The following is a 19,135-nucleotide window of genomic DNA, read 5'->3' as shown; positions in this document are numbered from 1 at the left end:
AAAAATAAAATAAATTGGGTTGTTCATCTTTTTGTTATCAATTTGCAAATTGAAGGAAAGAATCCCATAACTGGGATTGTTGAGTCATTGGGTGTGTACGTTTTGTGTCTGTGGTCTTTTTGAAAGCATCAAGGAATAACATACATATAGAAAATTGTACTTTTTAAATAGGGTTATTAGAATTAATAGAGTGAAGAACTATGTTAATTTCATGCCATGAATACACCATGTACCCAGCACCCACATCAGGAAATAGAGCTACATTAAAAATTTTTTCAAAGAATTTATTTATTTGACAGACAGAGATCACAAGTAGGCAGAGAAGCAGGCAGAGAGAGGGGGAAACAGGCTCCCTGCTGAGCAGAGAGCCTGATGTGGGACTTGATCCCAGGACCCTGGGATCATGACCTGAGCCGAAGGCAGAGGCTTTAACCCACTGAGCCACCCAGGTGCCCCTACATTAAAATTTTTAATAAATATTGCCAAATATCATTCTAAAAAAGTTTTCGTATTTCTTTTCCCCAGTAATGGGATCAGCTTTAAAATGCTTTACCAATCCAAGGAATGGTGTCATTACTGTTTTATTTGCACTTCTTCAAGGATCAGAGAGGTGGTTATCTATGGCTATTTGCATCCATTTTCTGCGAACTGTCTGTTCATCTCTTTAAGTCTCTCAGTTTTGCTGTTGGGTCGTTGTATATGGAGAGTATTGACACTGCCAAATGTGCTGTAAACATTTTCCTCTAGTTTATTAAAAAGAAAAGTCTGTTTCTTTCTTTTACGGATGCTGTGTTTCCTGCTCTGCCTTAAGAATACCTTAACACACCAAGACTGTAAAACTTTTTCTGTTTAAAAAAATATTGTTATCTGTATTTCTACTTTTAGACTTTTACCTTGGCAATAATTTGCAATTGTATACAGTGTGAGGTAGGGGGTTAATTTTGTCTCCAAATGGCTAGCCATTTGGCCTGGTGCTGTATTAAATAGTTAGACCTAATTTTAAATTTCAGTCCTGCCACACCTTAGCTGGATTGCCTTGGGCAATTAGACAGCATTTGACATAGTCGACCACATCCCTTTTGAAACATTCACTTTCCTCAGCCTCTGTGGCACAAGACTGTCTTGATTTTCCTTCTGCTTCTCTAGCTGGTCTTTTTCTCTCCCTTTTTGACTTCGTCTTCCTTCTTTGACCATCTTACTATACTTGTTCTACTGGAGGATTTCATCCACGCAATGACTTCAGCTGCCCCTGAAATGCAGCTGACTTCCAGACTTTATATGTCCAGCCTGGAGCTTTCAGATGACGTCTGCATCTGTATATCCACCTGCCTACTTGACATCACTAATTGGATGTCCCACGGGGAACTCAAATGCAAGGTTCCCAGAATGGTTTAGGATGTGCTCCTCCGTAATCAGCCCTCTTCCAAGAGTCCCCATCTAAAGGAATGCTGTGATGGTCTTCCAGTTACAAAAGCCATGCATGAGCTTACCATCCTTGACCAACCTCTACTCTGTCTCCTCTTGTTTCCAGCACCCCCCCCCCCAGAACAACAGCCCGTACATAGCACGTGCTCAATACCAATCCAAGGAATGGTGTCATTACTGTTTTATTTGCACTTCTTCAAGGATCAGAGAGGTGGTTATCTATGGCTATTTGCATCCATTTTCTGCGAACTGTCTGTTCATCTCTTTAAGTCTCTCAGTTTTGCTGTTAGGTCGTTGTATATGGAGAGTATTGACACTGCCAAATGTGCTGTAAACATTTTCCTCTAGTTTATTAAAAAGAAAAGTCTGTTTCTTTCTTTTACGGATGCCACGTGCTCAATAAATCCTGAATGACTGATAAATATCCAGTTACCCCCAAGTCATGTTGCTGTTATCTCCTAAATGTCCTATGAATTAGGCTGGCTACTGCCCCCTCCCCATCTTGGTCACCATAGTCTTGCCCCTGGATTTTGCTCCCACCTCCTCGGTGACTTCCCAGCATGCACCTTGGCTCCCGTGAGACCACAGCTCAGATCTGATCAGGTCACTCTCAAAAGTGAGTCGCAGTTTTCTGTGGCTTCTCATGACCCTTAGGATGAGTCCCAAGCACCTCACCATGATCTGACATCAGCCTAACCTTGCTTGGCTCACTCCCGAGACATCAAGCTTCCCTGCCCTTCTGCTGCCTTTAAGGATACTTTGATACCCTGTCCCCAGGGGACTTTCTTCACACTGTGTACAAGTTTTAAATAGAGGAACCTTAAAAAATTTGGGAACTTTGTACCTTACCTTTAAGATGACAAAACAGTCAGCTTGCCTTTTGTAACAAGACAGGGATATTTACACATCGGACTGCTTGCCGGTACTATGAACAGGTGGTGTGAAGTCTTCCCTTGTTAGAATTCTATTTATTCTGTCTCTTGTCAGCCTAAAATTGAGACATACCCTTGTGAGCATTTACAAGAGCTTCAGTGGGCAATTGTATTACCTTTAATCCTGACACTGTATTACTGATGCATTTTTCTAAATAGGGAATTAGATCTACTCCCTGTATGTTTTAGGAAGTTGGATTTTTTCAATATTTAATTCATCAACTGCTTTTCTTTGATCTCTTTATAATTAAGTCAGCCATTATAAAAACTCCTCAGATTCTCTTGCAGTTAGCAAAAAACACTGGTTTTCTTTGTCATCTCAACAATGAGAGAAAGTCAAACTAAATGCCGATTGTAGCAAAAACAAAGTTAAAACACAATGCAGAATCTTCTTTTTTTTCTTTGACATTCCCAAGCCCCCCTCACTTGTCCCATCCTGTCACTCTTCTTTCCGTGTCACCTGAGGAGGTGACGAATTCCCCCCGTTGTTTTCCCCACATCATTTCCTTTCCTTCGTGTTTATCACAAGCATAGTTATTAACTTACCTGGGCAATTTTTTGATGAATTTCTGTCTCTCGTATACAGTGGGGTCTATAAGTAGCCCAGACCTACAGTAGTCCAGAGCTACTGATAGTTTTGCTGGGTCAGCAGGCAAACATGGACTGTCCCAGACAACTGAGGACATGTCATCACCCGACTTAAAGATAAGGAAGGGGCTATCATTTTCCCTGTTTTGCATACTATTATATCCCCAGTTCCTTGCATACAGCTGGTGGCAGATACATGGGAAGATCACATTCGAAGCTACCCTCCGTTTCTCCATCTGTGAATGTGTTTAAGGACAGTTTTGCCCTCAGAGAGCTGTCGTAAGCATCAGGACTGCCCCTCAGATGAATGTTCCTGGGCAAGAGTACAGATAGAGGCCCAGGGCGCCTAGGTGGCTCAGTGGGTTAAGCTCTGCCTTTGGCTCAGGTCATGGTCTCAGGGTCCTGGGTTCCGGGGTCCTGGGATCGAGCCCCGCCTTGGTTTCCATGCTCAGCAGAGTCTGCTCCTCCCTCTCTCTGCCCTTCCCCTGACTTGTATTCTTTTAAAAAAGTACAGATAGATGTCTACATACCCTATTGCTAAATATTGAAAAGTTATACATCAAGCAGACAGCTGCTAGGCAAAATACGGTCTTGCCTCTTTGCAAAAACACCTTCAGAAACACAACATAGAAAGCTGTGTGCAAAGCAACAGTCCACACCAAGCGTGACTGTGCACTTTCAAAATGGATTTTTTTCTCCTGCCAGAGACCATGGTTCATTCGGGCCATTGGAGGGAAGGAGGGGAGGAGGGGGAAGGGGACACCTTCTTGCACATTTGTTGAATCTCTCAGTCAGTTGACTTTAAGTCATGCGATTAATACCTTTTTTTGTTGTTGTTCCTCTTTTTTAAAAAAGATTTATTTATTTTTATTTAAAAATATTTTATTTGGGGCAACTGGGTGGCTCAGTGGGTTAAGACTCTGCCTTCGGCTCAGGTCATGGTCTCAGGGTCCTGGGATTGAGCCCCACATTGGGCTCTCTGCTCAGCAGGGAGCCTGCCCGCCACCACCCCCCACCTCTCTGCCTAGTTGTGATCTCTGTCGAGTAAATAAAAATTTTTTATTTATTTACTTATTTGCCAGAGAGAGAGGGAGAGAGAAAGCAAGCATAGGAGAGAGAGCAAGAGAGCACGAGAGTACAAGCAGGGGGAACGGCAGGTGGAGGGAGAAGCAGGCTCCTTGCTCTACCTATTGCAGGTCCTGGGAACTCAATGGTAAATAAAACAGGAGTCCCAGGGTGCCTGGGTGGCTCAGTTGGTTGAGTGTCTGTCTTTTGCTGGGGTCGTGATCCCATGGTCCTGGGATGAAGCCCTGCGTCAGCTTCCCCGCTGGGCAGGAAGCCTGCTTCTCCCTCTGCCTCTGCCTGCCGCTCCCCCACTCCCCCTCTCTCTGTCAAATGAATAAATAAAATCTTAAAAAAAAAAAAAAAAAAAAACCAAACCAAAACAACAACAAAATCAGGCGTCCCATGGGGCGCCTGGGTGGCTCAGTGGGTTAAAGCCTCTGCCTTCAGCTTTAAGGTCCAAGGTCCTAGGATCGAGCCCCCCATCTGGCTCTCTGCTCAGCGGGGAGCCTGCTTCCTCCCTTTCTCTCTGCCTGCCTCTCTGCCTACTTGTGATCTCTGTCTGTCAAATAAATAAATAAAATCTTTTAAAAAAAACACAAAAACAAGGTGTCTCTTTACTCACTTTCTAGTAGGGAAGACACACAGAAACAAAGAGACTCCTAACTATTTAAAATAACTCCAGATATACTATATTTCACATGGGTGGCGCGGCTAGCATTAGGCCTGGCAGGTAGCAGGCCCCCAAAGAACATCATCATCAACTCTGACCTTGAGCTTGGTTTTGGCGAGGGGGAAAAGCATCCTTCTCCTCTGTTCCCTTCTTCCACCGCCAGAGGGCGCGCCGTCCTCAGCTGTCCCTGCCCTCCCTGGCGCGCTTTCCCCCAATCTCAATAGTAAGGAGACAGCCTCAGCCTCTCAAGAGTACTGTTCTGTGATTTTCTTGGGGGTCTGTGTGTCCCTGAGAGTGGTTTGCTCCTAATAAGAGCTATGGCAACCATGCCATGAAGAACTAGAGCCCAGAGTTACTGAGTTTCATGTTGATCACTCAGCACCTATAGGCACAATCAGCCAGGGTCCAGAGAGAGAGCTGTTGTGTCAGAGGGACCAGCTGGAGTCGAGGTGTGGAGAAGAGAAACTGCAGGATAATGTTCTGGAGCTATAAGAAGGTTGCTGTTGCTGGACTGGAAAGGACCAGAGTGTGTGGGGAGCCAGCTCAGTAGAACCAGATTCTCCTGGGGCTTGTCTGGCTTGGTAAGGGCCTGGATTTGTGCTGTGAGCACTGGAAAGCCACAGAAAAGCATATAAAGAATGATGCTAACACACTTTGCATTTTTATTTCATTTTTTATTATTTTTTAAAGATTTTATTTATTTATTTGACAGAGAGAGAGAGATCACAAGTAGGCAGAGAGGTGGGGGAACAGGCTCCCTGCTGAGCAGAGAGCCCGATGTGGGGCTCGATCCCAGGCCCCTGAGATCATGACCCGAGTCGAAGGCAGTGGCCTAACCCACTGAGCCACTCAGGTGCCCCTGCATTTTTATTTCTAATTTAAAAAATTTAAAAAAATTTTTAAATAATCTCCACACCCACCGTGGGGCTAGACCTCACAACCCTAAGATCAAGAGTTTCAACCTCTGCTCCAGCAACTGAGCCAGCTGGGCACTGCCCACCACTTTGCATTTTTAAGAGGTCATTTTGAGGAGCAGAGAGGGAGAGGGAGTGAAAGATAGCAGACCCTCTTGGAGGTCTATAACTATACCCACGGAAACTTCTGGAAACCTGATTTCAACCATGAGGGAAGCCACAATTAGTGTGGTCAGCTCTTCGGAAGGCAGAGAAGATACAGAGAATCTGTATCTGTGATAATATTGCTGAGCCTCACCTAAGATCAGGCCTCTTACCAAATTCTTATGCCCTTTGATGCTTCATAAATTAGAGAGATTTTTACTAATTCCTTGTTTCAACCTCTCGATTAGGGCAATTGTGTTCACTGTTTCTTTGAAAGGTTGTGTAATATAATGGCTGTGGTAGGCTGAAAAGTGGTCCTCCTCAAAGATACCCACATCCTAATGCTGGAAACTGTGAGTGTTACTTTCCTTGGCAAAAAGACCCTCTCCCCCCAAATCTTTGCAGGTGTGATTACACTCAGGGAGGGTCTTGAGATGGGGAGATTATCTGGGATTACCCAGGTAGGCTCTAAATACAATCACACTTAGGAGGGGGAAAGAGAGGGGTGTTTGACTAGAGACAGAAGGGAAAGCCCTGCAGAGACAGAGGCAGAGATTGGAACAATGCCGGCACAGCCAAAGTTACCAGCTTCCACCAGAAGGAACTGAGCATCCCTGAACATTCTTGTTGGGCGAGAAAGGAATCCAAGCTCAGATGGCTGTTTATGTATTTCTTAAGATCGTGGTTACAGCTGGCAGCCCGGAAGGCTTTATCTCCCAGATAAAGAGGAGACTGACTTACTGCTCAGATTCCTGAAGCTCTGTGTTGTGATACAACCGCTGGCAAGCAGGCCAGGCTCTGACTCCCCCTGCCTGCCCCATGGTACTTGTGGGGTTGGGGGTGGGGAGATACATCAATATGGACACGCTAATCCTCTTCCTTTTGATACGCTCTGAATACCAAAGTCCTCTGTCTCTGACCCAGGTGTTTTGAGATTTCTGCCAACTTTTATGCAACAATTACGGAATAATTTGTTGACCTGTAACGGAGAGTGAAATCCCAGACCCTGACAGTTCTATTGGTGGATTCAAACATTCAAGGAATAAAGGACAGTTTTGTACAAACTCTTTCTGAAAATTGAGGTAAGAAGTACTCCCTAACTCGTTTATGACATCAGCGTAATCCTGATATCAAAGCCAGAAAGAAAGATATTCTCGAAAAAGAAAAATCACAGACCAATATCCCTCATGAAAATGGAGGCAATGAATTTGTGACCATGTGGATGGAACTAGAGCATATCATGCTTAGCGAAATAAGTCAATCGGAGAAAGACAACTATCATATGATCTCCCTGATATGAGGAAGTGGAGATACAATGTGGAGGGGTTGGGGGGCAGGAAAAGAAAAAATGAAAGAAGATGGGATCGGGAGGGAGACAAACCATAAAAGACTCAATCTCAAAAAACAGACTGAGGGTTGCTGGGGGGAGGAGGGTTGGGAGAAGGGGGGTGGGGTTATGGACATTGGGGAGGGTATGTGCTATGGTGAGTGCTGTGAAATGTGTAAACCTGGTGATTCACAGACCTGTACCCCTGGGGATAAAAATACATTACATGTTTATTTAAAAAAATTTTTATTTTAATGGAGGCAATGGGACGCCTGGTGGGGGCTCAGTCGGTTAAGTGACTGTCTTCGGCTCAGGTCATGATCCCGGGGTCCTGGGTTAGGGTTCCGCTCAGAGGGGAGCCTGCTTCTCCCTCTACCTCCTGCTCCCCCTTGCTCTCTCTGTCTGACAGATAAAGAAAATAATGGATACAAAAACGCTTTAATATAGTACAAGCAGACAGAATCCAACAAATATGTAAAGAGAGCAAATGAGGTTTAACCCAGCAGCTCTGCGTGTGCTTAACGTTCAAAACCCAGTCGGTGAAGCACGAGCCTTCATATCCTGTGTCCGGGGCAGCCCACAGCAGAGTGGAGGGGGAGGGCGAGCTGTGATTTTCCCCACTGGCCATCAGGAAGTTGGTGACTTAAAGCTTAAAGCTGCTTCGAGGCAGGATTCTTGTTCCTAAGGAGATCAAGGTTGCAGATCTGGCAGAGGACAGAAGTCACCTGGCCGTCAGATAATTTTGCAACCAGAGCCGATAGTTCATCAGTTCCTAAGCAGATGCATGATGAAGAGTGGGCTGCTTGAGAGGGAGAGCCATCCACACGGGTAGAGACCCAGGGCGAGGTGGGAATGTGGCCACAGCACAAAACATTTTGAAACAACTGGGATCCAGCTGTTTTAAGGACGAGATAGCAACTGTAAGGAAAGTTCAGGAAACTATTATTAAGAAAAGTGTGTCATGGAGCGCCTGGCTAGCTCAGTCAGCAGAACATGTGACTCTTGATCTCAGGGTTGTGAGTTTGAACCCCCATGTTGGGTGTAGGGATAACTTTTTTTAAAAAAAAGGAGGGGGGGAGGAAGGAGGGAGAGAAGGAGGAGGAGGAGGGAGACAGGGGAGGAGAAGAAGGAGGAGAAGAAGGAAGAGGGAGGAGGAAGAGAAGGAGGAGGCTGGAGGAGGGAGAGGAGGAGAGAGAGAGGGAGGAGGAGGGAGATGGTGGGTGGGAAGAAGGAGCAGGAGGAGGAGAGGCGGCAGGTGGAGGAGGAAAAGGAGGAGGAGGAGGAGGAGGGGAACGGGCCATTAGGTTTTGGCCTTCCACATGGTTTCTGGGGTTGATTGGCATCTCTGCAAATTTGGCTTTTTCCTATCAGTTTCCTGAATTAGGTGACAGAGACACGTAGCAAGAAAAGTACCAGGGCATGGCAAGAGGATGCGAGCTGGCCTAGCCGGCAGATGTTCTGAGGCAGCAGAAAATAGCAAAGGGAGAAAAGAGAGCAAGAGAACAACAAAGAACATGGAAAAGGAAGCCCAGCCGCTCAGGGAGAAGGAACAAACCAGAATTAACGTGCAACTTCTAACACACATGTTTCCTCAGATGTCAAAGTTCCAGTGAGAGAGATCTGAGCTCCATGTCCATACACATTCCACCATGTCCGTGGTGTGTGTATGTATTTAAGAGTATTTTCAAAGGACAAAACTTGATTTAAAAAATAAATATTTTAAAGTAATCTCTACAACCAATGTGGGGCTCAAACTTAGAACCCCAAGATTGAGCCTCACAGTCCACTGGCGGAGCCAAGGACTCAAATTTGATTTTTGATGCATTCAGCAAGCCATCCAACCCATCAGGAGTCTCCCAAAGTACCCGGGAGTCTTAGTGGTTCAGACTCAAAAGAAAAGAAAAGACTTACAAGATGACATTTTTTTCAACATACTGCAAATATGAGATAATTGTTCATGGGAGAAAAATTATTATGACTGAAATGTGCCAGGACCTCTTCAAGTTAGTGCTTCTAGAAATAAAGGGGAAGACGTGATCTTGTGATACCAGAGAACACCGCTGTCTTTCCTGCCCTCCTTCAATGTGCAGAATGATAAAATATACTCTGGAATTTTTCCATGATTTCCTGACCTCAAGTAGCCAAACTTCGGGACTTGAACCTTCCTTAGTTTTATTGTCAGAAGCTGGTATTGGCATGTATTTCCTCTAATTTGAACTGATATTGTTGGTGTTTGATACAACACTAAGGAATATGATGATTTGGTTTCTAAGACAGTAACGTTAAGTGCAATGACTTTATTTATCATTAAAAAAAATCTGTATAGTTTGCCATGGCGTCAGAGTAAGGAAGAACCTGTATGGTCATTTCAATAGACACAGAAAGGTACTTGACAAAGTTCACTATATATTAAGAAAAAAATCATCAGAAAACAAAGGAAAATTCCTCAAGTGGTGAGTGACCAAGGGGTCCACCATGCTTGTGGTTAGGGTACCAGGAATTATGGAACACGGACCCTTCCTCCCCTACCAAAAAAGCCCAAAAGACAAAACCCAAGGAAAATTATATTCAAATGATCCTATACAAACTTCTGCCTTCATAAAATGTTTAATAATTCTTTTTTTCCCCTTTCTTTAAAGGTAGGCTCCACGCCCAGCATGGAGCCTAGTGTGGGGCTTGAACTTACAACCCTAAGATTAAGAGCTGGACGCTTCAGCAACTGAGCCATCCAGGCACCCCTCCAGGAAGGTAATTTTATTATTTTTAAAGATTTTATTTATTTATTTGGCAGAGGGAGAGATCACAAGTAGGCAGAGAGGCAGGCAGAGAAAGAGGAGGAAGCAGGCTCCCCACTGAGCAGAAAGCCCGATACTGGGCTCAATCCCGGGATCCTGAGATCATGACCTGAGCCGAAGGCCAAGGCTTAACCCACTGAGCCACCCAGACGCCCCAGGAAGGTAATTTTAAAAAAGTCATTTTTCCTTATAGTTGAAGATACAATGAAACACAAAACGTTTGAGTTATATACAAATTATGAAGCCCCGTTTGGTTTCTTAGACAAATTCACAAGTTACAAGAAATGTCAAATGAGACAGCAAAATACCCTTGGATATATTTGCATTTAAATAAATCCACGCTACACAGGACCGATTTGTAAAGTTAAATATTTTTAGAGAACTTGTCTTGAGAGAATCATCAGCTCCAGAACTACTGAAATTTACATTCAGAATGGACTTACCCAAAATTTACAATGATGTCAGGGTCTGCAAAATCCTAGCAATAGCCTCATACAGTTGGAACAGCAGGAAGCTAATTCTAAAAATTAAATATTTTTTAAAGATTTTATTTATTTATTTGACAAAGAGAGAGAGAGAGAGATCACAAGTAGGCAGAAAGGCAGGCAGAGAGAGAGAGGAAGCACGCTCCTTGCAGAGCAGAGAGCCCGATGTGGGGCTTGATCCCAGGACCCTGAGATTATGACCTGAGCCGAAGGCAGAGACTTAACCCACTGAGCCACCCAGGTGCCCCTAAAAATTAAATATTATCACAACAGTGTGTGACCCTGCATTTTTATATAAATCAAAAATGAAGCTGCTCAAATCAAATAAAAGATTCCATTTTGTAAGGGCCTATTCAGCCAGAGCAGCCCCACCCCGGTTGAACTGCCATTTTGTTGTAAAACTTAAATTGACCTTGCCCCCCCCCCGCCCCCGGAAGTTATTTAAAAGCAAGTCATGGAAACCAGTTGCAGGTAACAAAGTCCAAGTCCAAGGGTGGGTCCGGCCAGGTGGAGGTATTCAATCAGTGGGGGCGCACACTGTCTCCGAGCTACCGGGGAGTATGGGCCCCGCCCTTTGGGAGACTTTTGGTGCCAATCTTAACCAAGGTGTGATAGGCTGGTTCAAATGTCTACTAGGGTAAATTGTAATTCAGTTGGTCGCCTAGCATCACTGTGGAGTTTCCTGTGTGCGTTACAATCTCATTGGCCACCCGTGTGTGGCCTTTGCTCTATAAAAGTTAGTCTGGAAGGCAGGGAGGGGTCGTCCTCTCTGGAGGGGCGGGCCCCGGTCGGTGTGTTTGATGGTCGTTATGATTCCTGATGCTTGGCGTGAAATAAAGCTTTGCTTGACCTTCGCTTTTTATCAGTCTCTCTCCTTTGATTACAGACCCTAACACCCACCTCCATCCATGGTACCACCTCCTCCCTCCACACTCCACCTGCTCTCACCTGTGATTCCTTCCGAGCCTGAGCTCACGAGTTTAGAATGGGAGGCAGCAGTCGCAGTGGCAGCAGCCGCAGCCGCAGCGGAGGGACATGAGAATGATGGAGAGAGTATAAGCATCCGGTCAGCGGTCAGCACCGGGGTACAGCAGATGACGTCACCGAGCTGCATTCAGCATGGGCCACAGCTCAGAGTGGATGTTGACACAGACTCAGGGTGGCAGGAAGGGCTCCAGGAAAGGTCGGGTCTAATAGTTGCCGGTCAGGGGGAGACTGAGCTGCAGCCAGAGCTGGCCTGGGGGTGATGACTAAGCAGGAAGCCAAGAATCGAGCAGGCGAGAGAGCATTATGTTTGAGGTTCACGGGTCCATTTGGGATGCGACAAGACAGAAGCTTGGGGGGAGTGCCCCGTGGATCCTTACCAAAGATCCTGGGCACCACGGTTCTCGAATCTCGGCTCCAGAGCAGATGTGGGCAGAGCAGCCACAGAGCTGGGGCTGGGACTTGATCCTGGGACTCTGATAGACACACTTGCCAAACCTCAGGGTCCGTATGACCACAGATACTTTCAAAGTGGTGACTCTGGCAAGTGCCGTTCTCTGAAGGCCTCCAGGGAAAGCCCACCTGGAAATGATCGCTTGTCAAGTCACCGGCCAGAGGCCCACTTTTTTCTAGACTTTCCGTGTTTCCCTGCCCTGGAGGCTTCAAGGGGTCCCTGTTCTCCCCTCCCCTGCAAGGCACCTTCAGACCCACCCTGTGCGTCTTCTTCAGACTCATTTGTGGGAAATGATGGAGCTGCAGAGTGATCTAGAAGAAGAGTGGGGCTGGTTCACCAGAGTGAACCAGAAAGGAATAGGCAACCACAGGATAGGCTTCCAGAGTTCATAAAACACTGCAAGGCAGCAGACTACAGAGTGCCTTGTCTGAAGGAACATTCCATCCACGCTCCTTCCTAGGATTCTACTGTCACCATGAACGTTAATTGTGTGAAGAGATAAGTACGTGGGATATTACTAGTTGTGCCCCTCTGTCTCCTGATGGCTTCCTTCCCACGGCACAAGAAAAAGATGGGAAAGGCTGGAGAAAGAGAAAGCAGAGTATTCACATCCTTGTAAAAGTGCATTGTTGTGGCAGGAGGGACTCCTCCCTCTCCTCTCTAAGTGCCTGAGTAATTTTGAATAGGAGTGGTCTTGTTCCTAAAACCCAAGTTCAGCAGCCTTTCCCTGGAAAGGTCAGTACTCAAGAGATGAGTTTTGACTTGGGAGAGGAGCTTTACTCAGGAGGCTGGCCACCTGGGGAGAGGGTGGGCTTTTGTCCAAAGGCCAACTCCAAAGTTTCTGCCTGGCCTGGAGATTTTTCAAAGGGGTTGAATTCGTTAAGGAAGTGCTGGGATCAGTGACCTTTCTGGCTGGTGCCAGCTCCTGAGTTACCTCTGTGCTGGGAGATTGATTGTACCAGAAATTCCAGTTCCTTGGTGCCCTGGGTTTGGGTGGGGTGCACAAGAAGGTCTGATATTTTCATACCCTGTTGTTGTGCAAGAGTATTCTGTTCTTTCTGCCAAGGAGGACAAGTTTTACAGATGTGCAAAGGGGGGTTGGTAATGTGGTGCATGACCTTAGACTCATTTGCTAAAAGAGTTTTGAGAGAGTCAGAAAGCCCGCCTCTGTGGCCTGCGGAAGTTCTGATCCCTTATTGCCCAAGGCCAGTTGTCTGTAAATTTCAAGGAAGGCAAGTTAATTCTGTTAGAGACCAAAGGCATTAAGTCAGCAAACAATGCGTGTGTTACTTGAAGCAAGTTAAGACAGCCTGGAGGGCTGTTAGAGTCTGAGGATACTCGCATATAAATGAGCCCTCCTCCCCTAATTTGGCAGAAGCCTGTGTGGGTTGGTGTATATTTCTGCTTTTGTTTGTTTATTTTAAAAGGGAGCGCTTTGCAGATTTGCGTGTCCTCCTTGTACAGGGGCCGTGCTAATTTCTGTATCCTTCCAGTTTTACTGTATGTGCTGTCTCAGCAGGCACTGCGTAGGTTGGTATTGGCATAGCAGATTTCCACACTGTCTCCTCATGCCCAAGGCATCCCAACAGGAGACCCAATCTTGGAGACACACCCACCCCTCTGCTGATGGGATCACAGACGTGAAAAACTGCGTTCCTGTCTTCTAAATTAATTAGCTTATGAATGAATTAATAATCCAGTCATAATTCTGAACCTACAACGGAGGAATTCCTGGCCTCAGGGACGAGAATGCTGTAGATAAACAGTATAACCAACTATAAAGCCAAATCATAAATTACTAGTAGAAGAATTAATTTCAGTGTAATTAAGTTATCTTCATAGAAACCTCATGAAACCTCTTGTCAAGCAAGAAGCAAGGCTGGTAGATTCAGCCCCCAAAAGCTGGAGCGCCCAACTGGTTCAGTCCGGGCAGTATGCAAGTCTTGATCTTGTAAGGTTGTAAGTTCAAGTCCCACGTTTTGAGCCCAATGCGAGGCTTGAACACAGGACTCAGATCAAGACCTGAGCTGAGGTCAAGAGTCGGACGTTCCACTGACTCAGCCACCGAGCCAGCTCCTACCACCCACAAAAAAAAAAAAAAAAAAAAAAAAATCTTAAAAAAAATAGAGTCCAAATTCTTATGTCCTGAAATATGTCTATCCAAAATGATTCCAGAAATGGACTCAATTTGGATCATAAGGAATATGCTGGAGTCTCCAGTGTCTGTGATAATTACAATGGCATTTGCTTTATATCATACCTAAGTACCAGCCAGGGGAAGTGTGGTTATTTCATTGTATGTGAAGAGCACACCGAAGGTCCGAGACACTAAGTCACTGGACAAAAAAATCCCACTGCTTGGAAATGGTAGAGTCGGGTCCTTAAAATCATCAAAGAGAATTGCAAGCACATTATTTAAAGCCACGAACGGGCTAATGCCAGAAACTGGTAAAAGCGTGGGACTCAGGAGTGCTGGTGGGGAGGAAGGTCAAAGGAAGGGAGAGCGATTTTAATTTTTAATTTTTAAAAAAGCATGAGCTGGAAGTTTTACCCTATCTATGCATGCCTTTGAAAATTTAAAAGGAGCCTAGGTTGGCTCCACATGGCCCATGAACCAATGATAGTGTTAAGCATGAGCGCTATGGGGGACAGATAGAATAGTTTTTTTGTTTATTTGTTTTTTGTTTTTTGTTTTTTTTTTTAAGAGAGAAAGTGCCTGCCCAGTGCGCATGAACTGGAGTGGGAAGGTGAGAAGGAGGCCAGAGGGAGAGGCAGAGAAAGAATCTTAAGCAGATTCCATACCCAGCATGGAGCCCCATATAGAGGCTCCATCTCATGTTCCTGAGATCCTGAGCTGAACTTAAGTCAAGAGTTGGTTGCTTAACCCACTGAGCCACCATACACCTTATTCATTATCAGTGGGAGGAATTGGCAGTGCTGGGAGGGTGGGGAAGAGGGGCGGCCTCAGCCAAGCCCTGGGAGAAGATTGAATGACTCCTGTGAAGGCCAGGAGGACAATACCCAGAGACCCGCAGGTGAGCCAGGTTTGGGAACCTGTTTGGGGAACCACAGGGAGAGAGTGTTGGGGTGCATGGCGGAGGCCAGCAGTGCTAGAGGAGAAGGTGCTGTAGAACAAGCAGGGCAGATCAGGAAGGACCTTGCTGGACGTGCTGGGCAGACTGGGTTGGGTTTCATCCTGGAGACAATGGGGAGTCGCTCCCTGATTTTGAGCAACCTTGAACATGGAAACCAGGTCACGTTTCTGTGATCCTAGAGTCTTCCCTCTTGCTCAGGACTGTCAAAACCATCTTAGCAAAGACAACAAGTTCCCAGACCACAAGCCTGCTCTCTATTCTTAACTCGTTTATTTACAGCAGTCCCTGCTTTACCTGCCATGGTGGGGAGGCAGATAACCCTAATTCTGAAGGACTATCTCCAGGTCGATAGTAGCCTAATGCTGTGTCCTAATGCCTGTCACTCCACTCACTCCATCTCATCACATCTCCTGGGTCATCTCGGGAAGGATGAGTGCACTACACTACACCAAGATATTTTGAGAGAGAGAGAGTCCACACTCATATAGCTTTTAGTACAGCGTATTATTATAATTCTCTTTTTATTATTAGTTATTGCTGTTAATCCATTACTGTGCCTGATTTATAAGTTACACTTTATCATAGGTATTTGTGGACACCTATGGTATCCTATAGGAAAAAACATAGTATTTATGGGATCGGATACTATCCATGGTTTCAGACATCCACTGGGGATTTTGGAAATATCCCACCATGGATAAGGGAAGGGGGGGGGGGGACTACTGTAGGTGTTTCTTTGTTTTAATATTGTTTGTTGGTGTTGGTGACCATTCTCCGTGTGTCTCTTGTGTTTTTGCCTGTCTTGCCAGGAGGTTTTGACTGCTCTTTCTTCCAAGTTCCTTTCAAGTAGTGTGAAAACGTCTTAAAAAAAAAAAAAAAGAGGGGTGCCTGGGTGGCGCAGTGGGTTAGTGAGTGGTTAGTGAGTTAGTGGGTGACTCAGACTGCCTTTGGCTCAGGTCATGATCTCAGGGTCCTGGGATCGAGCCCCACATCAGGCTCTCTCCTCAGTGGGGAGCCTGCTTCCCCCTCTCTCTCTGCCTGCTTCTCTGCCTACTTGTGATCTCTCTCTGTCGAATAAATAAATAAAATTTAAAAAAAAAAGAATATTTGTAGTGTGAAGAGCCTTGAAAGATAAGAGGGAGTATCTCCCTCCAGGGAGAGGACGGATTTGTTCAGTGTCCTGTATAATAGTGGTAAGATCTTCCAGGACAAAAGCCAGGCAGGCTTACCACCCATTATAAAAAATTTGGGTTTCCTTACTTAAGATACAAGTACATCTCCTATAATGCAACCCTCTGTGTGCGCTGCTGTCCCCCAGACCTCCTTCCTTGCCCTGTAGGTGCTGTGGCTCAGGGGACAGGTGCAAATGCTGGCACCTGGTTATTCTCTACTGCTGGGAGCAAATCTGTCCTTTGTCTCTGACCCAGAAGTCTTGTGTCTTCTGAGAGGAACCGTAGGATGTGGCAGGATGCAGTAAGGTTAACATCTCCGTCCCTTCCCAGTTTCTGACAAGTGGTTTTTTCATGTTTGTCTTTATTTTCACCTCGCCGTTTCTGAAGAGCCTTATATGTACTGTGCTGCTGTTGGCCATCACGGGGAAAGATAGACAGACTCCTGGGTGGCTCAGTCTGTTGAGCGTCTGCCTTGGGCTCAGGTCATGACCTCAGGGCCCTGGGATCGAGCCCCCTGTCAGGCTCCCGGCTCAGCGGGGAGTCTGCTTCTCCCTCTGCCCCTCCCTGATACTCGTGTGCACTCTCTCTCTATCTCAAAGAAATAAATAAAATAAAATCTTTAAAAACAAAAAAGAAAGACACTCTACATAAGTGATTTTGTCTTTTGCACAGAATTTATCCTACTTTGGAACAACTTTATTGGGGTCTAGTTTACACGTCATGAAGTTTACCAGTTGCAAGTGTACATGATTCGGTGACGTTTTTGCAGACTTCATTTTGAGATTTTCCATTTTGTGTCTAAGGGCACAGTCAGAGACTTTCCAGGAACATGTTCTGGGAGAAGACAATTCCCACCAGGCAGTGGCAAGCCACCCAGGCAACCCAACCACAGCGGGTTACATTGTGGGAGAAAACCCACAAGAGTTAGGAAATTGGAATCTTTCTTCATTTTGCTGGTTTTATACACTCCATCACTGAGAGGCTCTTTAAATTCTCCTCTCAAAGCATTTCGTTCAGCACCGTCCAACAGAACCTTCTGCCATGGCGAACACATTCTCCATTGTATTGGAAATCGAGGAAATAAACCCAACATTTTATTTAATTTTAATTGATTAAAAAAGCTGCTGTGACCAGTGGCTCCCATATTGGAGATCATAGTTCTTGAAAAAAAAAAAAAATGTCAGCACTGTGGCTTGGGAGGGACCCTCAAGATCTGCGACCAGGCTCCAGTGCTCTCCAGGATTTCCTCACCTGGAACACATCTGAGATATGACCTGACGTCAGCAGGTCCTGGGAGAGCTCTGGGTTCTAGCAGTTCACCCCGGGCTGCCATCTCTCTGGCTACATGAAGGCTGCAGCTGACCCTGTTTCTGGTGGGTGAGCAGAGCACTCTGGGGCCAGAAAACACAGTGTTTCTCGTGGGGGGGTGGGCGGTAGCAACTGCATTGAGACCCCCGTTTCAGGCACATATATTGGGGAGCAGTCATTCTTGGTTTTTGATCCATAGCTTGTTTTTTTTTTTTATTTTTAAGATTTTTATTTATTTATTTGAAAGACAGAGATCACAAGTAGGCAGAGAAGCAGGCAGAGAAAGAGGAGGAAGCAGGCTCCCCGCTGAGCAGAGAGCTGGACAGGGGGCTCGATCCCAGGACCCTGAGATCCTGACCGGAGCCGAAGGCAGAGGTTTAACCCACTGAGCCACCCAGGCGCCCCCATAGCTTGGTTTTGAAAAGAGCTAGGACAGCTAGGCTCTGCACCCATTTTTCCAGCCTCCCAGTTGATTCTTGGGGCTCCCTTGTACCCTTCCGATAAATTCCTTTTCTAAATGAATTACTCCAAGTGTGTTTATCCTGACTGAAATCTGGACTCCTCACTGATGGAGAGGATATATAAAGTTATAGCCCTGAGGGGATTGCTTTCCAATGTTTTGCAAACATTTGGATATTTACCAGGGGGCATTGTTCTGAGTGTCTCACAAAATAGACACATTCCTCATGCTATGTGCTTGTGGATACAAATACTGGTATCACTGAATGTGTGTGTGTGTGTGTGTGTGTGTGTGTATGGATTTACTGGGGTGAAATGGAGACAGCTGAGCAGACTTGATCCCTGGAACATTTGGTAGCCCCCCGGAAGTTGTTTGGACCAGCTGTAGCTTGATGGGTTGCACCATCCCAGCCCCTCCCACCCTCCAGAGAGCTCACACGAGCTTTCCCCATGTCCAGTCTGGTTCCCTTCAGACGGACTTGGGAGTTGGGAATTCTTTCAGGATCCCAGGGAGCCCAAGGCCAGCTCTGGGGACACTGCCCACTTCCTGCCAGAACCAGATCCCAAAGAATCTGCTTCAAACTAACACTGTAGGGGCGCCTGGGTGGCTCAGTGGTTAAGCCGCTGCCTTCGGCTCGGGTCATGATCCCAGGGTCGTGGGATCGAGCCCCGCATCGGGCTCTCTGCTCAGCAGGGAGCCTGCTTCCTCCTCTCTCTCTCTGCCTGCCTCTCTGCCTACTTACGATCTCTGTCTGTCAAATAAATAAATAAAATCTTTAAAAAAAAAAAAAAAAAAAAACTAACACTGTAGCCAGAAGCTGAACTCTCTGCAGAGCCTACCCCAGGCAGGAAATGACAATAGATTGGCTCCATTGCCAACCCCGTTTCTGTCCCACAGGTTGGTCTGCATCCTCTTGCGCTTGTGCGGAGACTTGGAGTCTAGGTGAGGATAAGGAGGCAGGAGGAAGCAATTCACGGGGAGGTGGGGTGGGCGTCTATATGACCCCAACTGGGAACCAGGTTTAGTGCTTCCCGGGGGCCCCCGGCTCTCAGGCTGAGGCTTCCCCTTGAACTCTGGACCTGGGCCATGACACAGAGCCAGTTATGGGAACTAAATCCATGCCACCACAGAGAATGGCTGTATGAAAGAGATCCTAGTGCCCTTTGTCACAAATATTGGTCCTGTTTCTGGCCTCATGCCTTGAGATCGTTGCTTTCTTGGGGAAGGTGACTTTGAAGTAAAAGGTGCCAAGTGGGACCTCTGACTGTATGTCTGTTCCTGCCACCAAGAAATGACAGGTGCCTCTGGGCTGGAGGC

At 46.1% G+C, this 19,135-nt stretch overlaps 1 long non-coding RNA gene across 1 annotated transcript; it reads left to right on the top strand.

The window, feature by feature from the left end:
- Positions 1–6,401: 6,401 nt before the first annotated feature.
- Positions 6,402–9,393, top strand: LOC309853016. The gene is made up of 2 exons (XR_014305495.1): positions 6,402–6,820; positions 8,437–9,393. It is a non-coding gene; the product is annotated as an uncharacterized lncRNA (long non-coding RNA).
- The last annotated feature ends 9,742 nt before the right edge of the window (positions 9,394–19,135 follow it).

This window comes from Mustela nivalis (assembly GCF_964662115.1).
Source record: "Mustela nivalis genome assembly, chromosome: 18".
Taxonomy (NCBI): Eukaryota; Metazoa; Chordata; class Mammalia; order Carnivora; family Mustelidae; genus Mustela; species Mustela nivalis.
Note: the sequence above shows the minus strand (reverse complement) of the source record. Positions and strands in the feature narration are given on the sequence as shown.